Source organism: Chiloscyllium plagiosum, unplaced genomic scaffold, assembly GCF_037043375.1.
Source record: "Chiloscyllium plagiosum isolate Xiang-an unplaced genomic scaffold, Cpla_swu_hap1 HiC_scaffold_14, whole genome shotgun sequence".
NCBI lineage: Eukaryota > Metazoa > Chordata > Chondrichthyes > Orectolobiformes > Hemiscylliidae > Chiloscyllium > Chiloscyllium plagiosum.
In genome coordinates, this window is record NW_028270152.1 from 22,432,962 (window position 1) to 22,456,718 (window position 23,757).

At 43.1% G+C, this 23,757-nt stretch overlaps 1 protein-coding gene across 7 annotated transcripts in view; it reads right to left on the minus strand.

The window, feature by feature from the left end:
- plxnb1b (plexin b1b) overlaps positions 1–23,757 on the minus strand; it is a 261,451-nt gene that overhangs the window by 115,616 nt on the left and 122,078 nt on the right. For all 7 annotated transcript variants that reach the window (XM_043707786.2, XM_087994156.1, XM_087994155.1 and 4 more), the window contains exon 2: positions 17,799–17,883. The gene's annotated coding sequence lies outside the window, so the exon portion shown is untranslated. The remainder of the gene's footprint in view (positions 1–17,798; positions 17,884–23,757) is intronic.

Genomic DNA, 23,757 nt, shown 5'->3' on the forward strand with positions numbered 1-23,757 from the left:
GAAAAGACTTCAAGAGTCAAGGCATCAAGGTGGACATTAGAGTCAAAATATAGATCAGCCATGATTGGTTCAATGGCAGAACAGACTGAAAAGGGTGAGAAAGGGAGGGTGACATTTTGCGCTTATTATAATAACAATTAGGCAAGTGATATCAGAAATGGCAAATATAATGCCTTTTCATAGGTGAGATGCTTTCAGCTCTTTCATCATTCAGAAAAAAAACGTATTTTTATCATCGCAGTATCCATTCACAGATCCACCTCCAACCTCCATGGCAGAGCCACTGACACACTCAATCTTCCTCTCTGGAGCCTATTATCCAATCTCCACCATGTCACTACCCTCCTTTCTCCAAAAGTGCCACCAGGTGTTCCCCTCTCAATGTCCTTCCTCCCTTACCTATCTTTCAGTTGTGCAGAGACTTGCAAGAATTCTTTTTTGCTTAAAACTCTTAAAACTAAAGTACATAATATTGTTGTTGAAGCAATGCTCTGGATTTAGCTTTGATGCTATCCCCTGAGGGCTCGCATGATTCCCAAGCTGGATAAAGAAGGGTGTGCGAAAATTAAGGCTAACTCTATACTGACCCAAGAATGTCTCTTTCTTCTATATCAGACGCACTCGCTATCAACATAGACCTTTTATAATTGACAAGTCGAGCGGAAACTTACAATTCTCCTGCCATCAGCCACAGTTGTACACTTGAATTGAACAGGAAACTTACCCTGACCTTTGCATAAAAAAGGATCGTCAAGGCTCCAGCATTTTCCTGACATCTCCAGGAAGTAAAAATCCATCTCTTGAACAACATGGTGAGCAACAGAGAAGAAAGAGTCCTGAGTGGGCAGGTGTTGCTCTCAGGTGTGAGCAGACAACAGCAGGTACATGCCTGAAACATCTCACTGGGATTCTACCCTGGAGCTTGCTAGGAATGGTTATTCGGAAACAATGCCTTCTAATAGGAAACTGTGACTTTTGCAAGTAAGTTCAAAATAAAAGTATACGAATTTGCAAGTTAATTTTCAGTGACAGAGAGCTGCTCAGAAGCAGACTTATTACATCAGCAAAAAAATTGGACGTTTGTTTTAATATCCTCCACCCCTTGCATTTATTACTTGCAAAAGCACAAGAGAAAGGCACTTGGGAATAGTGTTTAGACCAGGCCAGACTCCTCAAAACATTTCAAGAAAGTAGCCCAGACCCTAAGTTTGTTCGTTGCTTGAAGCAGGTGTGAAGTAGATATTCCAGGAGTGATGCAGCAGGCCCAACCACTTCGTTTTAAACAGAATACCGAATGAAACACAAAAAAGAACAGAATACCAAATAACATAAGCTATCCGAAAACCCAATGGATTACCCAATTTAATGATGCTGGTCCAAATACTTGCAACCATCCCCATAAACTCCCCTTGGCACAAAAAGGAAAGTCAAACACAGGGTCTTACAGGTGAGATGGCAGAGAGAGAGAGAATCAACATGGACCTGCTTCTTTGGGTCCAGCAGTTTCACAACTGACTGCCAGCTAAAACCAAACCAGAGAAAAGCTGACCTGGGAGAACTGGCCACTCCCCTTTCATTGTACAAGTTTTTTTAAAACTAAAAAGCTTCAAGTAGATCAACCCCAGACATTTGGGAGCCTGGGTCTTTACGACGTCCTGGCAAAAAAACCAAGGCGGCATGGTGGCACAGTGGTTAGCACTGATGCCTCAGCGCCAGAGACCCGGGTTCATTTCCCGCTTCAGGCAACTGTCTGTGTGGCGTTTGCACATTCTCCTCGTGTCTGCGTGGGTTTCTTCCAGGTGCTCCAGTTTCCTCCCACAGTCCAAAAATGTGCAGGTCAGGAAAATTGGCCATGCTAAATTGCCCACAGTGTGAGGTGAACGGGTAAATGTAGGGGAATAGGTCTGAGTGGGTTGCTCTTCTGAGGGTCGGTGTGGACTTGTAGGGCCGAAGGGCCTGTTTCCACACTAAGTAATCTAATCTCATCTAAAAAAAATAACCTTGTTAAAGGAGTAGCATCATCACAATAGGAAGTTCCTGAAACATTCCAGATCACATCTAACCAGAGTCAGCTACCCTAAAATAAGAAGAGCTCCACTTGTTCCAGTTCTCACATGCACTACTATCAGATTTCATAGAATTACAGAATCCCTACAGTGCGGAAGCAGGCCATTCAGCCCATCGAGTCTCAAACCCTCTGAAGAGCATCCTACCCAGACCAACCAAATCCCCCCGCAATCTTTGTAACCCTGAATGTTCCGTGGCTAATTCACTGAGCCTGCCCATCCCTGGACACTACAGGCAAGTTAGACAGTCTAAACTGTGCATCTTTGGTCTGTTAGAGGAAACCAGTGCACTTGGAGGAAACTCCAGGCAGACACAGGGAGAACATCTGTGTGGAGTTTGCACAGTCACCCAAGGATGGAATGAAACCTGGGTCCCTGGCGCTGAGAGGCAGCACTGCTAACCGCTGAGCCATCGTGCTGCCTGTAACTGCTCCTAATTAGAGCACTAGATGGGAAAATACACAGCCAATGACAAACTTGTGACCTAAACCTGCTCCGCTAAACCAGCAGTACTTGGATTTGGTTGCTGGTTCCTTGAAACATCAATGGGTCTATACTATGGAGAGCAGTCAACAGGTGGGAGACCAGTTTGTCCTACCTGTCCTATTCCTACAATAGTAAAGATTGCACATTTATATCAGATTTATAGGGTGCTTTTCACAACCTCCACACCTCCAACAGCACTTTAGTGATTCTTCATTGCGGTGATGCAGCTAATTGGAATGTCACAAATGTCAGAGCATCAGATCAGCAAGTGATCACGGCTTGTGAACCTGATTACTGTTTCATTGCAGGTTACGTTTTGGCTAACATGCCTCTTGCCATATTCTCCTGACTTTGGACTCGTGCTTTGAAGATGTCCCAGGTTACAGGGCTTTTGGCTCTTTCTCTGTTGAGGATTTTTGTTTTGAGACCTGCTTGTTCTTTGTGTTTCAGGAAGCTAATTAAGCTCTGCATTCCTTATTGTGCAGGATCAGGTCGTTAATGCTGTCGGTTAAGGAAAACAAAATGGCCAGGACTCCAGAGCTCTTCCACAACACAGTGCTGTAGGATTCTTACATTATTCTGCAAAGTTTAATATTTCACTCTAAACCAATTTGCATAACAATGATTTGCACGTCAAATTAAGAGCCAATCACAGGTGAGCAAATGCAGACTCGAGCTCTCCCCCTTTTTACAAATTGAGTCCTTTGTGGGATGTGAGAATAATTGTGGTGAGTTCAGCACTTGTTGATCACATCTAATTGTCCTCGGAGAGGGAATGACTAGCAACTTTCTCGGTGTAATCTGTGTGGTGTAGGAACACCTATAGTGTAACAGAAATAACTACAACTACTGGAGAAACTCAGCTGAAAGCGATTGTGTTAAATACTGACTAAAATCTCCATGTTGTATTAAAAAAAAGGGAACATCATACAGATACAATCACACAGTGGTTACATGAAAGGTCTAATAATCCAGAGGCCTTCACAAATAATTCAGAAAACGCAAGGTTAAACTCTGACCATTTGAGAACGTTTAACCTCTTTCAAGACAATTCGAAATTAAAATATTCACAAATTTGTAAAGTACATTTTACAAACCATGTTCCACTTAGAAGTTATAGAACTCAAAATTCAACTCATTTCCATATGCCATGTTCCACTCTTGGGTGCCTGAATATTTACAATTTACATTTCATGTCAAGCATAGAGGTCAAGGGCAAAACATTTCATGTTAAAGATGTGAGAAAGTGTGAGAGAAATAAACTTATTCGGATACACCTCTCTGAGGTGCCTCACTATGACATCCATAGTGTACATTCCTTTTCAGGAGCACAGCCAAGGTGTGCCTTGGTGGACCATCCTTTCCCCAGTGTCTCTCCATGGAGCTGCTCCTAACTTTGGTGCATCCGTTAACATGAAATCTCGTACCTCTGAACACGCCAGTCTGCAAAATTTGGTTGAGGGCAACATTTTGCTCTGGAAGATCCACTGCCTTCTGGAGTGACCTTGAAAACAACCCAGCTAAGATTAAATATTGGATCAACAACAAAAGCTGATCTTGCCAGCAATGTCCAGATCCCAAGAATGAACGCATTTTTAAAATCAACAAGCTTGTCTCCGACAGTGAGAAGCCTGGCCCATAATGGCTACCACTGCATTTCGCATTTTAATTCCTTCATTCCGCAGTGGGACAAGACACATGGTGGCACAGTGGTTAGCACTGCTGCCTCTCAGCAGCAGGGACCCAGGTTCGATTCCAGCCTCGGGTGACTGGCTGTGTGGAGTTTGCACGTTCATCCTGTGTCTGCGTGGGTTTCCTCCGGGTGCTCTGGTTGCCTCCCACAATCCAAAGATGTGCAGGGCAGGTGAATTGGCCTTGCTAAATTGCCCATAGTGATGGGTGCATTAGTCAGAGGGAAATGGGTCTGGGTGGGTTACTCTTCAGTGTGTCAGTGTGGCCTTGTTGGGCCGAAGGGCATGTAGGGAATCTAATAAAATCTAATAAATTTGTTTCTCTGCAGCTAACCACTCACTGTCAGAAAAGATAGGGACAACAGCATCTGTGAATTTTGAAAGCTGCCTTGCTAAAAACTAAAGCTGCAGGAAGCTCTGATGGTGGTCAATGGACAGCAGCTCTATAGATGTTATTTAGCTTCCATCACAGGTAACCCATGGCTAAGACTCAGTAACAATTGTATATTGCTAGACCAAATCCCTTCAATGAACAGTGCTAGAATTTAAAATTTGTCAGGCACTTCACACAGAAGTACATGTAATTTTGTTAAAACACTGCAACGTGTAACTGATATATGGCAGCAACAAGGGGACCACACTATATTCTCAGTCAGAAAGTGCAGATCACTGATGAACAAGTATACTCACCTCCATTGCCATAGCTCCAACATCACAGTGACTAAGTCAGTAGGTTGCTAAGTTACAGATGATCAGCAAGGTCAAAGGCTGACAGCTGTGAATGACTCACTAATTCACAATGTGGCCAACCTGATCCTGCACAATAAGGAATGCAGAGCTTAATTAGCTTCCTGAACCACAAAAAAACAAGCAGGTCTCAAAACGAAAATCTTCAACAGAGAAAGAGCCGAAAGACCTGTAACATCTTCAAAGCACGAGTCCAAAGTCAGGAGAATATGGCAAGAGGCATGTAAGCCAAAACAGAACCTGCAATGACTGCAATGAAACAATAATCAGGTTCATAATTGCCTCTCTCTTGACTTGTGCAATTGATCTCACAAGAAAACCCTTTTGGATTTGTGACTTGCACTTACACTGCTGCTTTAAACCGACGCCAAGTGGTTTTGTTTTTTGTGGGAATCAATATAAAATGGAGAGTCCTCCAGATTCACTGACTGCACTAAAACATCGAGGTGGAACACACTGTCCCGATGCCAATCATGACAGTTCACGAAACACTGTGCTCCTGTTACAGTTGCTGCTTGTGGCACATACTCCCCAGACACAGCCAGCTACAACCCAAACAGACACTTCCTGCAACTTGTTGTGCACTTTGCAGCCACCAGAAGGGGTTTCAGTAAAAACAGTCAACGAGTTTATTCTAAATTTGTCATGCTTTGCAAATGCACAGGCCCTGCGGTAGAATAGCATCCATTTAAATACGCAGGTCTGGAAAATCTCAACAGCTTTTTGTGCCTTTAACATAGAATAATGTCCTAAAGCACTGTTATCAAACAAAATCTGACAGTGAGTCACACAGGAAGATATTGAGACAGATGAGCAATATCCTGGAATGAGAGCAGATTTTAGGGAATATCTCAAGGGAGGAAAGAGGTGGAGAGGGAGGAGGAGAAGAAGGGAATTTCAGACTTTACAGTACAGTAGAGGCTAGCCAAAGGAGATGGCTACACAAAGAAGACTATTAAATTGGAGAAAGTATTACAAGGATGCTTCCAGGACTGGAGGATTTCAGGAGTGTCTGGATGGGCTGAGACTTTTTCACTGGAGGATAGGAGGTTGAGGAATAATCTAACGGCGGTTTATAAAATCATGAGGGGCATAGATACAGTAAATCGCAAAGGTCTTTTACTTGCAGCGGGGAAATTCAAAACAAGAGGGCACATTTTTAAGGTGAGAGGAGAAACGTTTAAAAAGAACCTGAGGGGCAACGTTTCCACATAAAAGGTGGTTCTTAGGTGGAATGAACTGCCACAGGATGCAGTAGATGTGAGTAAAGTTACAACATTTAAAAGACATTTGGACAGATACATGAATAGGAAAGGTTTAGAGGGATATTGGCCAAATGCTGGCAAAAAGGACTAATTTAGTTTGGGGAACTTGGTCAGCATGGACTGGTTGGACCAAAGGGTCTGTTTCTGTGCTGTATGACTCTTGAATTGGAGGAGTGAAGGATTCTTGGAGCTTTGCAGGGCTGAAGAAGATTACAGAGATGGCAATACAGAGACAGATTTGAGAGAATTCAGCCAGGGTCTGTCCTGTAACACAGAATTTAGAACTAGCTCCTTGAAAACACAAGTTCACACAGGCTGTGCAGGCTGAGCTTGGAACTAGAAGGCATGGAGAAAATGCCTCACACCCAGGTGGACTTTCCCTTCAGATCTACCACACGTCTGCATGCCATGGGAGTCTCAGTGTACTTACAAACCCATGACATGAAAATCCAACTTGAGGAGCAAAAAAATGGAACGACTGCTACCTTTGAGAGACAGCAAGCCTTCCCAAAGTTCAGACATCTCTTAAAGGCAGGGTGCTTCTAATGACGAGATCAATGTAAGCACTCACATCGCCATCTCTCCATAGGGATCAGTGATGGAGCCTCAATTATCTACAATCAATGTAAAAAAAAAAGTGGATAAAGGGACCAAATGTGTGTTTGCAAAATTGTAGGAGAGACAGTGGCAAGTACAAAAATGTAGCAGGCATAAGGACTTTTCAAGTAGAGGTATAGTTAATTGAGGGGCAAAGTTTGGAAAATGCAATTTAAAGTGAGAAGGTGTGAACTTGTCCACTTCAGCATTAAGTGTGTAAAAGCAGCTTATTACTTAAATGCAGAGAGATTGAAGAACTCCTAGGGACAGAGTGATCTGGGTGTTCTGTTACATGAATTACAAAATGTTAGGATGCAAGTACTAATGATTAGGAAGGCAAATGCAATGTTGTTTCTTGCCAGGCAAATAGAATATAAAAGTAAAGAGATTTTGACACAGTTGCTCAGGACACTGGTCACAGCCACTGTGTAACAAGGGATTGGTAACGTACAGAACTCATTGGACTGAATGCTTGACACTGAATGGATATAATAAATGTCACAATTAATCAGCTTGCATTCCTGCAATTGATTAAAGCATCTAAGAATGCAATGTGCTCAACTGAAACTAGTTGTATTTTATTGCAATTTCCATAAAAGTCCAGTTTGAAATATTTTGGAATGTACCTTTAACCACTTTATGGACAAGGCATATTTTGCAAAAATGTTTTTTTTAAAAAAATGATTAGATGGTATCTGGAGTTCTTAAGGAAATGCAAAGAAGACAGACTCCTGAGATGTCTCTTCAAAAGAAAGAGTGGATGATTTAGGCTGGATCCATTGAGGTCTGGAAGATTAAAAAGTTGATCTTATTTTGACAAAGAAATTCTGAGGAGTCATTTCAGGATGGGTGCTGAAAGGATGTTTCCCCTTGTGGGAGAGACTAGAACTAGGGGAACATTTTAAAATGAGTGGTGTTTAATTTTAGGTGGCGATGCAGAAGATTTATCTCTCTCAAGGGATTGTTAGTCTGAGGAATTCTCTTTCCTAGGCAGCAGCAGTGGCGGGGTCATTAAAATCTGCCTTAAAAATATTCAAAGTCTTTGGTCTTTGATAAAAGGATTCAAAGTTCTATAAAGAGTACACTGGAAAGTAGTGATCACAATTTAGATGAACATCTCTAAAGGTTGAGAAGAAAACATCTACAATCCAACAAACCATGATCTATCAAATGATGGAGTAGGATCAAGGGTCAAAAAAGCGATTCCAAAAGGTCCGGATTCATATACCCGCTCCCTCTCCCAATCTTTCCCTACCTCTTCGGTTCTTTGATTCTTCAGCCTCTCCACTTCTCTATTGTCTTGTAAGCTGACCCTTAAAACCTGTCGCTTGGACCAAGCTTTGACCACAGATATCGGAGTATCTCAGTCTGCGGTTCTGCGTCAAGTTTTATTTGACAGTGTTCCTGTGAAATTCCTTGGGTGTTTTTTTTAAAATCACGCCAAAGGCACTGTCCATACTTATTGTAGAATACTTGTCCCTGCCTGTACGGTACAATATTTCAGACCCTTCCTGTACTTTCCCATGCTAACTGAAGATCTGGTGACTACTCCGAACAGAAGGTACAAACCTCAACTGGTAAACAGTTTGTGGATAAATGAGTTGAAACAGCACAGTTGTTGGCAGTTCTTGGAGAGCTCTACAGCAGACTGGCCCCAGGGGAATACTGTTAAATCACTTATTGAAGATTTACTACGATGTAAATATGCTAATAACAAAAACAAAACGCATTTCAGTGCTTGATCCATTTATTTCTGTCCCGACTTGTATGAACCTAACGTAACCTAATAAATCTTGTTTGTTCATATCTTACTCCACCCATCAGCCACTATAAAGAGCTGCTTCAGTAACAGAAGGTAACTTTTCTCTAAAACCATTTGCCTTGAGGTTTTTTTTTACTTTGAGTCCTTCAAACAAAAGGATAACACAGACTTGAATAGTGGCAGCGTGCAAGTGTCATCTAACATCCTATGTTTGTGCAGCACCTGCATTGTGGTAATTCAATGAAACCTCGCTGTTAGCCATTTGTTGGCAAACACTGTTTATTTTTCTCTGGAAGATATTTCATTGATGAATAGGCTCCTTGATGGTACATGAAAGACACACTCCTGTGTGTTCCCCAGCCTCAAGTTCAAACCATTTTCAGTCAAATTAAAGGTTTCACTAACCTAGTAGCCAGGCAAACCGTGAGAGAGCAGCGACGACTCAAGTGGTTACCAAGGTGATTGGTCCAATCCAAGAGAGAAAGCAGCAGTACAGATTAAAGAGCATCTTTATTATACATATCTCAGATTTTCAAAGGACCCATCATAAGCAAACATGTCAGCAACAGAGCATCAGAAGCTGGAACTTCTCCCTCCCTCAGTCCATCAGTGTCAGGATCATTGCTTTTCCCAACCAACTATAGCCTGGTTAGGGGAGGCAATGATCTAGTGGTATTATCGCTGAACAATTAATCCAGAGACCAGGTAATGTTCTGGGGACCCAGGTTCGAAGCCTACTATGGCAGATGGAATTTAGTTCAATTAAAAAAAAACCCTGAGTGGGACTGAGTCGAATGATGACCACAAAACTATTGTTCGATTGTTAGGAGAAACCTAATATCCTTCAAAGAAGGAAACTGCCATTCTTACCAGGTTTGGCCTACATGTGACTCCAGACCCATAGCAGCATGTTTGGCTCTCAATTGCCCGCTGACATAGCCAGCGATGCCTTCAACCAGTGAATGAATTAAAAAAAAAACACATTCTCCAGCTCACACAGATGGGGCTCACTCTGTATTAGGCCACTCATTATTCAGGGGACAGTTGGGACAAACTTTTTGTGGGTGGATGAATCATATATGCAGCATTTATCAGGGCAAGCAATTTCAGCATGGAACAGTGGAACGTTGACAAATTCAGGCATCCAATGGTCAGAATCAGGTACAGCCAGAAGAGGATTACACGAGTAGATGGAAAGTAAAGGCTTCTGCCCAAAGGACGAAGGAATATTATTGAGAATAAGTTGTGGGGAGCAGGTTTACGTTCTCTCTGTCTACGGGCAGTGAGCCAGGATGTGGGATGCCTCAGATGGAAGGAGTACACTGACTTTCTCTTGTCACACTGCTCATGAGTCACAACCTGAATTTGCCCCAGTTCCGATATGGTTAACTGTAATCTTTCTCCAGATTAGGTTCAGAATGAAATTGTCCAACAACCCAGTTTCAGTCATAAACACAAAATTGACAATTTATCATAAAAGAAAACCCATTCAACTGGACAAGACCAAACAATTGGATATGAAAAACAGAAATGTTATCCACTCTAATAAGTCAAAGCACACATATTCATACCTTCAGGTAAAGGGGGAGAAAATATCTCTGTAGAGATTCACTTTAAAAAAAACTTAGTCTGACCAAGAGTGGTTATTCTTGAAGGCCAAAGTAAAACAACATTCCAAAGTCTGCTGATCTGCTGTTATGTACTGCATTACACATGATTGTCTCTGGGGTCTTGCTGGACATAGCTTGCTCAGGAACTACAATATTGAAAAATTCTTTCGGTCACTATTTCTGAAGAACCATCAGGTTTCACACTGAATTCACCACAGAACAGCTTCAGCAACAGGGAGACATTAGCTAGGCAGCTTGTTCATTGCAGGCTTTCAAAAACTACCTCCAAAGTCTCCAAGCCTACAAACACTGTTCAGCAAGGTAAGCAGAGAAGACGACAGTCAGGGGTTCATCCTGAAGTGAGTTCAGGCAACCAAGACCAGAAAATTCAGATGATTTCCAAGAACCCTTGTTTTTAAAAAAAAAGTCAATGAAAAGACCTCACAAAAGAAATAAATAAGACACTTCCAAAATATTTCAAATTCAACTCCTCAAAAAATATTAAAACTATAAAGAAACTTCATTACACAGTGAACATATTCACAGGCAGGTCAGCTCCTGAAAGCAATGAACCAATAGATTAAGTGAGAAGATAACTTCAAACGGGCCACTGGATACTTGGTTTACAATATGGTTATTTAATGTGATTATTTATTTTCAAAAAACTATTTCCAAATTGTTATCTTGTTATATTGTTTTAAAGAACTATTTTGTGAATGTATCTGTGTGTATTGGAGTCACATACTGATTATGCCAGTCTAGCAATCTACCAGCCAGTGACAGCATGGCAGGAAATGCACTGAGTGAAGCTCCAGCTCTTGAGCTAATTTACGGATCGCAGAAGATAGAACAAAAATGAAATCCATTGACAAAATAAAACCTAAAAGGACACTTTTGAAGATTTGATCTCTCTGGAAAAGGAGAAATGTATGTAGCTAAGAAATAGAGACAAAATACACGTGTTGTGCCAATCTGCCAATAGCCTTCCTCTAGAGATGATTGCATCAGTTGTCTTCAGTCACTTGGTAAGAGGGATTCAATTAACCATGTGATTTCCTCCTCTGCCATGCAAATAGCCTTGACCATCAAATTTTTGTTGCCCTGATTAACTGGGCTCCAAAGTAACTCTTGCATGTTCAAGATGATTTGGGACATGCGTGCGACCTGACCATCAACACTAGGCTTTTCCTCATCCTTTATCCTCATAACACAACCTTCCATCCCGCCAGCTGCTCACCATGGATTTACAGACAACACTGACAAATGGACAGATTACTTGCAGGAACCTCAAGGGGCCAAAGAAATACCACTCACACTACAAATACCCAAATGTCCGGACAAAGAGCTGCCCTTCCCAGAGACAATGGCAAGAAGCCCAGACAAAGGCAGGTTAAGAACAAGTGGTGAATGTACTTGGAGCAGGCTGCATGTGCACATTCTCAACAAGGCTTCTTCTTCTGTCAAATGTTTCCTGAAGTATCAAAATCTGTTGTAAGAAACCCTTCGATAATCTGACAGGATATCAGAAACTAGGCCAGCGTCCCTGTTCAATGAGCCTATTTTTTGTGGGATTATTTCTCAAAACAAGATTAATGAATCAGATTCATATCCATAGAGGTGCAAACATAAATATTATTGCTATTATTTCTTATTCTTGTTGTTCATTTGTAAAAGATTCTAACACTGTATTCATTCAGATGTAAACCCCAATGCTTGCAATGTGCTGTCAGAATGATTTTAACGTGAACATTTAATGCTTTCTGCTCTCACTGCCCAGGTCTCACCATCAGCACTTTCCAAAGTTTGCCAGATCTGTTACATGCCAGTTGTGGATCAGTTTCATGTTTGTTGTAATCTCGATTATTCCAGACAAAAAGACATCACTTCAGCTTTGCCACTGGCTATCAGCCACTGCCGAAGACCAAACGCAGCAGCAGCAGCTTTGAAGGAACAGTGACAGCGACACTAAACACAGCCTCCTCGCCTTCCATTTTCTCCTGGGCATGAGAAACCAACAATGATATTTTATGCTGCTGGGCTGTTCCAGTTGTTCCACCAAAATAGAACATGGTGGTCTAGTGGTTAGCACTGCTGACTGCCAGCATCAAAGACCCAGGTTCGATTCCACCCTTAATGACTGTCTGTGTGGAGTTTGCACATTCTCCACGTGTCTGTGTGGGATTCCCCTGGGTGCTCCTGTTTCCTCCCACAGTTCCAAGACATGCACGTTAACTGGGTTGGCCACGCTAAATTTCCCTCAGTGTCGACGGATGTGCACGATGTGATAGGTGAGCCATGGGAAATGTCAGGTAATCGGGGTGGGTGCAGTCTAGGTGGGATGCTCTCTAGAGGGTTGGTGTGGATTCGATGGACTGAATGACCTGCTTCCACACTGTAGGGATTCTATGATGACAGCGAGAAGCCTAAACTCTTGACATACAAATGAATTATTTACACTTCTTGTTACTTAAGAGGTGCAGAGCTGAAAATGTGTTGCTGGAAAAGGGCAGCAGGTCAGGCAGCATCCAAGGAACAGGAGAATCGACGTTTCGGGCATAAGCCCTTCTTCAGGCTTATGCCCGAAATGTCGATTCTCCTGTTCCTTGGATGCTGCCTGACCTGCTGCGCTTTTCCAGCAACACATTTTCAGCTCTGATCTCCAGCATCTGCAGTCCTCACTTTCTCCACTTAAGAGGTGCAGACAGGCTGTGCCAACTTTGATGTTAACTTGTTATATTCCTAAAAATATGTCATATTTACAGCACAGGCGGCCATTTGGTATCTTTGCTAGCCATTACACGTCTCTGACTAATCCCATTTTCCAGCTTTTGGTCTAGGTCACAGTACTTCATTAATGCCTGTGTTCCAAAGGCACCTGAGCATCTGCACAGTGGGATCTTACATGTGGCACCCTGAATCACTTCTACATTTTGCCCCATGTGTCTGTTCAAATGAACATAACAGAAGGCACAATACCAGTAAACAAAGTGCTTGGAGAGCTTTCCCCCTGTGGCTTGAACAACATTTATCTCCCAACAGGGCCAAAAATAATTTAACTGATCGTTTATCGCGGTTGAGGTTTGTGAGATTCGAGTTCAGCCAGATACAATCTTGTATCTGCTGGAGAAAATCCAACTGACCAGAAGTCAGCACTGTTTACAGCATCAGTCAGAGAAGCTGGAAAGCACTGACACTGCAGCGACAGGGGATATCCTTGCTCAGTGCCTCTCTTCACACTGACTGGGAACCTTCTTTTACCATCCTGTCAATTCTCACAGGGTGAATAGATGGCACGTCTACTCTGGCCAGTGAGTCTAGGACCAAGGATCAATCTCAGGACAAGGGGTAGATCATTTAAGACTGAGATAAGGACGAGTTTCTTCATTCGGATGGGTGGCGAACCTGGGGAATTCTCTCTCTCAGAGTCTTGTGGAAGTTCATACACTGAGCAGCTTCAAGACCAGAATCAATATGCTTCTCAACACTCCAACTTACTGCTGATGCTGGAATTTGTACTGAAGACAAAGAGATGTTGGAAATCCCAGCGGGTCAGGCAGCACCCATGGGGAGAGAGCAAGCTAACATTGAGTCTAAAAGATGCTTCACCCGAGGTGGCGGCGGAGAGTCATCTAGATGTTAGCTTGCTTTCTCCCCATGGATGCTGCCTGACCCGCTGGGATTTCCAACATCTTTTTGTCTTCAGGTTTCTGGATACTACTGTCATCAAAGAATTTGGAGATAACATGGGAGAATAGCATCGAGGTAGATGATCAGCTATAATCTAACTGAACAAGTCCAAAGGCCCATTCCTGTTTCTTTCCCAGGAAACTTGCACTGATAAATGACCAGGAAATGCACAATAGAGCCCTGGCAGGGTCATCGTGAAGAGGTTCAGAAGGCTGTGTAGTGGATCTTGCATCAGCAAGATGCCCTGTAGTAATTTTGGATGCCAGTCTCTCCAGAGACTCTGCAATGCCACCTGGGCCAACAGGAGGTTGCACAATGTGCAGTGTGGCATAATAGGGGTATGGTCAGGTTCTGTGTAGGTCTCACAACTTCCAAAAGCTGCCACAATTCTCACACCACCTTTCACACTGACAAACACACTATGGTGCCCCACAGACAATTGGAGACCCAAGGCAATGATGAGACAGAACCAAAAGCTCAGCCAGAAGATTGAGTTACAAGGGAAATGACAAAGGAGGAGAGGAAGGGTAGTGAGGTGGGAAAGTTTAACAGCATTACGAACCAAAGCAAGGATATGTCCAAAGCCAACAAGTGTGGAGCTGCAAAAGCACAGCAGGACAGGCAACATCCGAGGAGCAGGAGAATCAACATTTCGGGCATAAGCTCTTCACCAGGAATGACTCCCCCGCTCCTCGGATGCTACCTGACCTGCTGTGCTTTTCCAGCGCCACACTTTTCAACTCTCCAGCATCTGTAGTCCTCACTTTCTCCTGTGTCCAAAACCAGACTTGGAAGAATTTACAGAGAGAGTTCAAGATACAGGCTTGAGTAGATCAGAGTGAGGACCTGACAGATGTAAATACAGGATTAAGAATTTAAAATTTTATGTGCTAGGGGACTTGAGCCTGTCTAGATGAAAAATAAGTACTATTTTAAAATATATTTGTCAAGAGGTGTGGGCATCACTATGGCCAGCATTTTTAGCCCATCCCTAATTAACTTTGAGGAATTGTGGTGAGCCATCTTCTTGAATCACTGTATTGGTATTGTATTGGTACATCCAGAGCACTCTTTGGAGGGGGTGTGGTGGATACAGGATTGTTAACTTATTCCTCCTTGAAGCACTGGTGTCACTGGCAAAGGCACCATAAGTTTTTCATCCCTAATTGCCCTTGAATGGCTTACTAGCCTTTTCAGAAGGTTGTGAGGAGTTAAGTACATTGCAGAGGTCTGGAGATAAATGTAGGCCTGACTGGGTAAGTATGGCATATTCCCATCCCAAAAGGACATTAGTGAACTATTTGGCCTTTTATTACAATCAATAACAGCTTCTTGGCCACCATTGCTGACACTAGTTTTCAATTCAGGATCTTATTTATTAAATTTTAAATACCATCAGCAGCCTTGATGGGATTTGAACCCATGATTCAGATTAGAATTTGCAGACACTCAGTCTTGCCTTCATACCTGCACGTTTGATTTTTCTAATGCACCCCTGGCGGGCTTCCGAACTTCATAAACCTGTGTCCATCCCAATCTCCAGTGCTTATGTCCTAACATGCCCCAAATAGCTTTTGCCCATTTGTTGCTCTTGTCCCTCTGGCTAGTCAAGGTCATGGCAGCAAGGTGATACCGAAGGAGTTCTCGCCAACAGGATGAAGGTACAGAATTTTGGGAGAGTTGTTAAACCATCCCTCCTCACCCTTTTCAATCTTTTGACTGAATTGATCACCACCTCCTCCTCCTCCTCTGGTGACCCCACACTGCATTCCTGCACACCCAGTGCAATCCTTATCCAGTCACTGTCCAAGAATTGTCAGTTGTTACTCCTGCACCCTTGTTCTGTTGTCCATTGAGGATGTGCCCTTGGCTCGCACCTTTTTCTTTATTTAGTTGCTGCACCGTTGGTAGCATCATGCGAGTTTCTACATTTACTCATCACCACGACCCCACGTGACCCCTCCACACTCTAAATTATTAAGCTATTTATCTGACCTCCAGAAAATTCATCCTACGTTGTACGGTCTTCATGCACTGCCACAAACTCTGCTCCCTCGCCACTGACTCCATGCCTCTCCATTTCAAATGCTTGAGGCTGAAGAAGACTGTTTGCAGCTTCAGTATCTCTTGTGAACACAAGGTGATCGTTCAGCATGATACCATTGCTAAAGCTGCCTATTTCCACATCCTCTCACTGTCCCACTTTTCCCAGCCTCAGCTCTTCTGCCAATGAAACTCTCAGTCTTGCCTTTGTTGGCTACACACTTGACTATTCTATTGCACTACTAACTGGTTTACCACCTTCATAAATGTGTGGTGCTCCCAACCTTGTATCCCAACTCATACCCAAATACCTTTTGCCCATTACTTTAACACTTGCTGACCTAACCGGCCCCCGTTTTACAATTTCAACCTTGGATTCCAAATCTTACAATGGATCAACACCATCCTCTTGTTCCCCCCACCCCCACTTGCTCTTTCCAATCTTCTTCAGACCTACAACCCCTCAGATCTTTACTTTTCTTTGATTCCAGCCTACCAGGGATCGCTGATCTTAATTGGGTGGCATGGTGGTTCAATGGTTAGCACTGCTGCTTCTCAGTGCCAGGGACCCAAGTTCGATTCCATCCTTGGGTGATTATCTACATGGAGTTTACATATTCTCCCCATGTCAGCATGAGTTTCTACCCACTGACCAAAGATGTGCAGGTTGGGTGGATTGGCTGTGCTAAATTGCCCATAGTGTCCAGGGATGTGCAGGCTAGGTGGGTTAGCAGGGTTGCAGGGATAGGGTAGGTGGGGCGGGTCTGAGGTGACTCTTCAGATTTCAGAGTTGACCCGATGGGCCAATTAGCTTGCTTCCATACTGCAGGGATTCTATTGATTCAATGAAAATTGCTCCACCATTTGTGGCCACTCTTTCAGCTGCTATGACCCAAGGAACAAAAATTCCATCTCTAACCTTCTTCCAATTTACTTCCCTCCTTGAAGACACTAATACCTTTGACCAGGCATTTGGTTATTTTCCCTAAAACCGCTTCTGTGGCTCAGTGTCATCTTTCATTTTACTATGCCTCTGTGAAGCACTTTTGGCACATTTCATTGCAGAAAGGGCTACATAAATATACATTGTTGTTGTTGTTGTTGGAGTTCACAGAGTATACACGATCAAAAGCCAAAAAAGCATTGGAATAATCTGGAAATTTGAAGTGACAATGGCTGCTTTCGCGTGTACTGTTTTTCCAGTAAAATTGAAGTAGAGATTCACACTGCCTCTCAAAGCACTCAAAATGACCTCAAACTAAGTATTGGACTGAGTCAACAACTTGTATTTAAATAGCACCTTTGACACAGTGAAACATCTCAGATGCACAAGTTTAAAATCTATCCAAGGCAAATTTAGGATTCCTTGCAGAAAGTTCCAGAAAGGGAAAACCAATAGGCAAACCAAAAAAACTCGAATATGAGCAAGAAAAAAATCAGTTCCTCACAAATTAATCTAATGTATACTCTATCAAAAACAGCAACACCATGCCCACCCCAAAATGAGATTTCTAATTATCAATGACACAAAGGGTTATAGAGATAGTGTGGGTAAAAGACATTGAAGAGTTTGATCAGCCACAGTCTTATTAAATGGTGAAGCAGACTTAATGGGCTGAATGGCCTACAGCTGTATCTTGTTTCCTGGGAGTATAGATCATCATGGAGTCACCTCACTGTGCATTCACTTTGATGATCCAGTCTAGTTTCACTCGTTAAACTGAAAGGAGGAAGATCATTAAAAGCTCTTGATCAAAAGTCCATTAGGCTGGTGAATGAAATAGTCCCACCCAACCACCAGCCCCACTCTTATTCCAAGACAGGAGAAGAGAATGCCTCCTTACCATTTGTCTCTTCCAGATCTCCGTACAGGTGCATCAGCCCTGCACTGCCGGCTTCGTCATTAGTGCTGTCCTCTCATGCACAGACCTGTAATCAAAGTGACAAGAAACAGAAAATTGATTGGTGTTCTGGTGGGAGTTCACAGATAAACACTGGGGAACTAATTTCTCCTTTAGTTGCTGATTGACACAATAGATTTTTGTTTAGTATTTTGAAACTGATTTGTCGTAACTGAACTCGTACAAGTCTCGTTTCTTGCAGCCAATGAAATGCCCTGCTACCTCATTGTGTAACTCTGAGGATAGTGACGTTATAACAATGAGCCTTGATCTCATGGAATAGTGGAGTGATCCTGAAAGGCCTGCTTATTATTATCATCCCACTAGCCAAAGGAAAGGTGGGTAAAGAATTAAAAGAAAGCAACTCTGCAGGTACATCAATAATGACAGGGAGAATCTGTGACTTCACATTTATTGCCCACAATTGAATGTGGTGAGCCATCTTCCTGAACCACTGCAGTCCTTCTGCAATGGGTTTGGTACAAGTGAATGGCTTGCAAGCCAATCTCAGGGGGCAGTTAATGTTGCTGTAGATCTGGAGTCACACATAGATTACATCAGATAAATTTAGCACATTTCCATCCAGAAAGGACATTAGTTAACCAGATGGTTGCAACAAATGATTTCAGGGTCGCTATTACAGAAACCAGGCTTCACTTCCAGATTTATTAAATAAATTTAAGCTCCACAAGCTGCTACAGCAGGATGCGAATCAGAGGTCTCGGAACATTAACCTTGGTGTGTGGATTACTTGGCCAGTGATATTTCCACCATACAAATGTATTTTGGCAGTAGGCATCGGATTGGTTCAATCTTGGGTGTGCAGCCCTCACCCAGCTTTGCAGCACTCATTTACAGAAAGGGGAGTGGACAGAAATCAAGATGTGATTCCATGACATTCTGAACACAAAAGCATCTCTTTATCGCCACAATACTACAGATTGATTACTTTCAGCAGATACATGGATTAAGTATAACCTGCATTGTAGTGGCAGGTTTACTAAACTGATGAGAATGGGTCGCTCAACAGGCTTGTTTGGAGAAATCGAAGTTTAAGCTTTAAAGGCTTGCAGATTACAAAATACATGATGGAGTGAATGAGTTAAACATCTCAGAGCTGTCTACTAATCTCGGGCACACATGCAAATGATCTCCTGCTTTTGTCAGGCAGCTGAAATGTGCGGGGAACCAGCAATCTGAATTTACGTCTTATCTTTCGTTTCACTTTGCTCATTAGGTGAGGTTGCTACACCCAGCAGTTATCTCATTTTTTAAAAATCATTCAAGGGATGGCAGTACCAGCAACACCACCAGCATTTCTTGCCTATCCTTAATTGCCCTGATGGTGAATGGCATTCAGGAACCACTGGATCCTCATCACAGATTTGTTGTACTGAGTGACCTGTTGGGACATTGCAGAAGGCAGATTCAGGGCAGACCATACTGCGGTGGGTCTGGCATCTCATGGAGGTAAGGAGCAGGGAAGGCTGGCAGATTTCCTTCCCTCAATGACACTAGTGAAGCAGGTGAGTTTTTATGACAATTCAGCATCTTTACAGTCATCATTAGGTTTTTATTTGGTCTTTTGTTTTTGGATTCATTACATTGAAAATTCCCAGCTGCCCTGGTGGAATTTAAACTGGTGTTTTCAGACCATGAGTCCAAACCTCTGGAGTGCTAGTCCAATAACCTAATCGTCTGTGGAACAAGTAGCAACCTCAGCTCCATGCATGGTTGACCAGCCTATTTCTAACGTTGTGACAGAATATCCTAGTGATGTTGTGCGACGCCGCACACAGAACCATTTGGCTCATTTCTGTAGCGACGCAAGCTTCTTGACTGAGCCACAACAGTGAGCGAGTGTTCTATTGTTGGCATCACTGCAATTGTACACTCGTACCTGCCTCTTCAGAAAGTCAGAGCAGTCTCCAAATTTGGCTTGATGAAAACAAGATTAAATTCCCTGCAGCATGAAACAGGCCCTTTGGCCCAACAAGTCCATACCGACACTCCAAAGAGTAACCCACGCAGAACCATTCCCCTACCCTATATTTACCCCTGACTAATGCACCTAATGCTGTGGGCAATTTAGCATGGCTAATTCACCTAACCTCCACATCTTTGGATTGTAGGAGGAAATCAGAGCACCCAGAGGAAACCCACAGAGACACGGGGAGAATGTGCAAACTCCACACAGACAGTCGCCCAAGGTGGGACTCGCACCAGTGTCCCTGGCGCTATGAGGCAGCAGTGTTAACCACTGAGCCACTGTGCTGCCCAAAGAAGCCCTTTTTTAAAACAAAATAGCCTCACGGTGGAGGGAAGAAAGAGAGCAAACTGCACCTTTAATCATGAGAGAACACAAGATGAACAGTTTCTACTATGCAGAGACTGCGCAATCATTGGCATGGGGAACAAGAACATTATTTTTGCCAGATTAAAGCTAACAAAGTTAACCACTGGCTAAAAAGAAGGCATTTATAGCAATTCAAATTCCCACTCCCAAAAACAACAATCAAGCTGTACTGACTCTCTTGTGTGATGGCACTATACAAAACAAAAATCCCTGATTTACTGTGCTTCATATCATTATTAAACAAACAAGAAGCTCCTCATTGATCACTTCGACAGCCATTGAATTGAAGAGCAAAAATAAACAGGAGCCTGATAGGCTGAAGCGCGAAGTCAGTGAGTGACGTGTGCAGCTGACCAAATATTTGTGGAAACCTTTAGCTTTGCAGTCACCACCAGACACGGCACATTTTGGCTCAAAGCTAGCTTTCAATCATACACTGGATCTCCTGTATATTCATTCTCAGCAAGAGCACTGTGCGCTGTTTTGTAAAGATTCCCGAAACAGAGCTGCATTCATCCACTGGGAGGGACAAGCAAGAGACGTTTCATAAAATACTGGCTTTTGTACTTCCACCGGGAGTTCTCCCTCCAGCTTCTCTGAGCTGGAATATCCCTTCGACTGGCTAAATCGGGCTACACCTCATTTAACCCCTTAACACCAGTCAAACCACACCAGGTTAGGATTAAAGACAGGATTCTTGGCAGTGTGGAGGAACAGAGGGATCTGAGTGTGCAAGTACATAGATCCCTTTAAGTTGCCACCCAAGTGGATAGGGTTGTTAAGAAAACATATGATATTTTGGCTTTCATTAACAGAGGGATCGAGTTTAAGAGCCATGAGGTTTTGCTGCAACTCTATAAGTCCCTGGTGAGACCACACTTGGAATATTGTGTCCAGTTCTGGTCGCCCTACTATAGGAAAGGCAAGAGGCTTTGGAGAGGGTGCAAAGAAGGTTTACCAGGATGCTGCCTGGACTGGAGGGCTTGCCTTATGAAGAGAGGCTGAATAAGCTCGGACTTTTCTCTCTGGAGAGAAGGAGGAAGAGAGGAGACCTGATCAAGGTGTACAAAATAATAAGAGGAATAGATAGCGTCAATAGACAAGAGACTTTTCCCCAGGGCAGGATTGACTGGTACGAAGTCATAGTTTGAAGATATTAGGAGGAAGGTACAAAGGAGATGTCAGAGGTAGGTTCTTTACGCAGAGAGTTGTGAATGCATGGAATGCGTTGCCAGCGGTGGTGGTGGAAGCAGAGTCACTGGGGACATGTAAGTGACTGCTGGACATGCACATGGATAGCACTGAATTGAGGGGTGAGTAGGTTAAGTTATTGTATTTTATATTAGGATTAAATCTCTGCACAACATTGTGGGCCAAAGGGCCTGTTCTGTGCTGTATTTTTCTACGTTTCCAGTCAAGACCCCAGAGCCAAAAGGGTTAAATTAAAGACAAGTTACACAGACCAGTTACATATTCCCTTCAGTAAAGGGGATTAAGGGATGATGTCATTGATGTGTTAGAAAGGATTTGATACGATAGACCAGGGAAAACCGATTCCCCTCATGAGGGAGTGAAGGACAAAGGAATATATAATCTTACAAGCACAGCCAGATTGTTCAGGGGTGATGTCAGGTGGTACTCCTCATGAAAATCTGAAAAAACTCTTAAAAAGCCATTTGGATGAACTGAAAGTTAATCTTTCAACTCCTTTTTGTCAGGCAAGATTATTATTCATAGAATCCCTACACTGCAGAATGAGGCCATTCAGCCCATCGAATCTGCACTGATCCTCCAAACAGCATCACATCCAGACCCCAGACCATTATCCTATCCCTGTAATCTCACATTATCATGCTGATCCACCTGGCCTACACATCCCTCAACAATATGGGGCAATTTATCATGGCCAATCTACCTGACCTGCACGTCTTTGGATTGTGGGAGGAAACCAGAGCACTCGGAGGAAACCTACGCAGACACGGGGCAAATGTGCAAACTCCACACAGGCAATCGCCTGAGATTGGAATCGAACCCGGGTGTCTGGCGCTGTGAAGACGCAGTGCTAACCACTGAGCCACCGTGCTACCACTAAATGGTGACAAAATCAAGATGGGTAGATGGAGTTGAGCTTCAGATCACTCAGGAATGATGAACGGAGCTCAGGCCTCTTCCTGTTCCTGTGTTCATTTGGTATTCAGGGATCAGAGTTGCACGGACCCACTGCTGTAACCTTCATTTGGAACCATTTAGCAATCATTGCAGTTGACTTACAAGACTGCCTTACATTGTTGGAAAGGTAAAGCGTCAAATCAGTAAGGAGATCAAGTGAGACTGAATATTTCCATGGTCAGTCTATATTGGATCTCCATTGGCAAAAAACACTCACCTAAACAATAATGCTGGGGCACAGGAGGATAGGAAACAAACCCCTAGAGTTAGTCCTGTGTTTCTCAACATAGAGAGGGAGGAAATGTTCTGCAAGTGTCAGATGGAAAGCCGAACAGAAGAGGTCATGCTGCTGACTGACCAGCTTAGTGACACGCAAAAGGAGAGAATAACCCGAGACAGAAAATAAATAAATGAGGAAACAAAACTCCACCAGTGAAGACAGTCCACACCAGAAAGGCTGCAACGGACATGGGATGTATTAACAAAGTAAGTTAAAAAGTTATATTCACCTCCAACGGAACAACACAGAACACCACAAACACTTGATTGCTATAAAATGGTTAGGAGAAATAATTAAAGTGAGTTCAAATGGAACTGGAGCAGTTTAAAAGTACAGAAAGTAAGGAGACTGCAGTTCAGAGACACCCCAAAGAGCACCAGAAAGATTTATTCTTTCTGAAAAGTTTTTGAAAAGCGATGGTGCTGTGGAGCAGAATTAATACGATCCACAAAAGCTACAGTGTGTTGAATAACAAAGTGGGGGATATTGTTTAATGATGTACAACAGTTTTCAACTGTAGGGTTGCCATGGTGAAGTGGTACCAATACAATCTCATTATTTCCTTCTCTCCACAGGTCCTCTGGACTTTCACACGTTCCAGTCACAACTGCATTTATATAACACCTTTAAATATAGCAAAACCACCCCAAGGTGATCTCAGGAGAATAATCAAGTAGAAATCAAAACTGAGGAAAGGAAAGAGAGACATTGGGATCAAAATGGACGAGCTGATTCTTCAGTGAGCACCAGGCTGCACGGGGGTGATAGACCACATGTGGCAATCCCTGCTCCACTCCCCTGCATCTGTCAACCACTTGTCAGATCACTGTGATACTTACACCTCACTGTGTAAGGGGAATAAAACAGACAGCTTGTTTTTATGAAGCAAATAATCCCAATTGCTATTTGCCTGCCATTACCAGAATGGCCGTGTGATAAGGTGGCAGAAATAAAAGAACCTTGACAACCAAGAATTCACATCTGCAAACTCAAACCAATAATTTACCTCTTGAAGGCATTATCCTCAGGACACAGAGGCAGCAACATCAAAGCAGCCATCCCAATGGCTTCAGACATCCCTTGGCCTGATGGGGCAG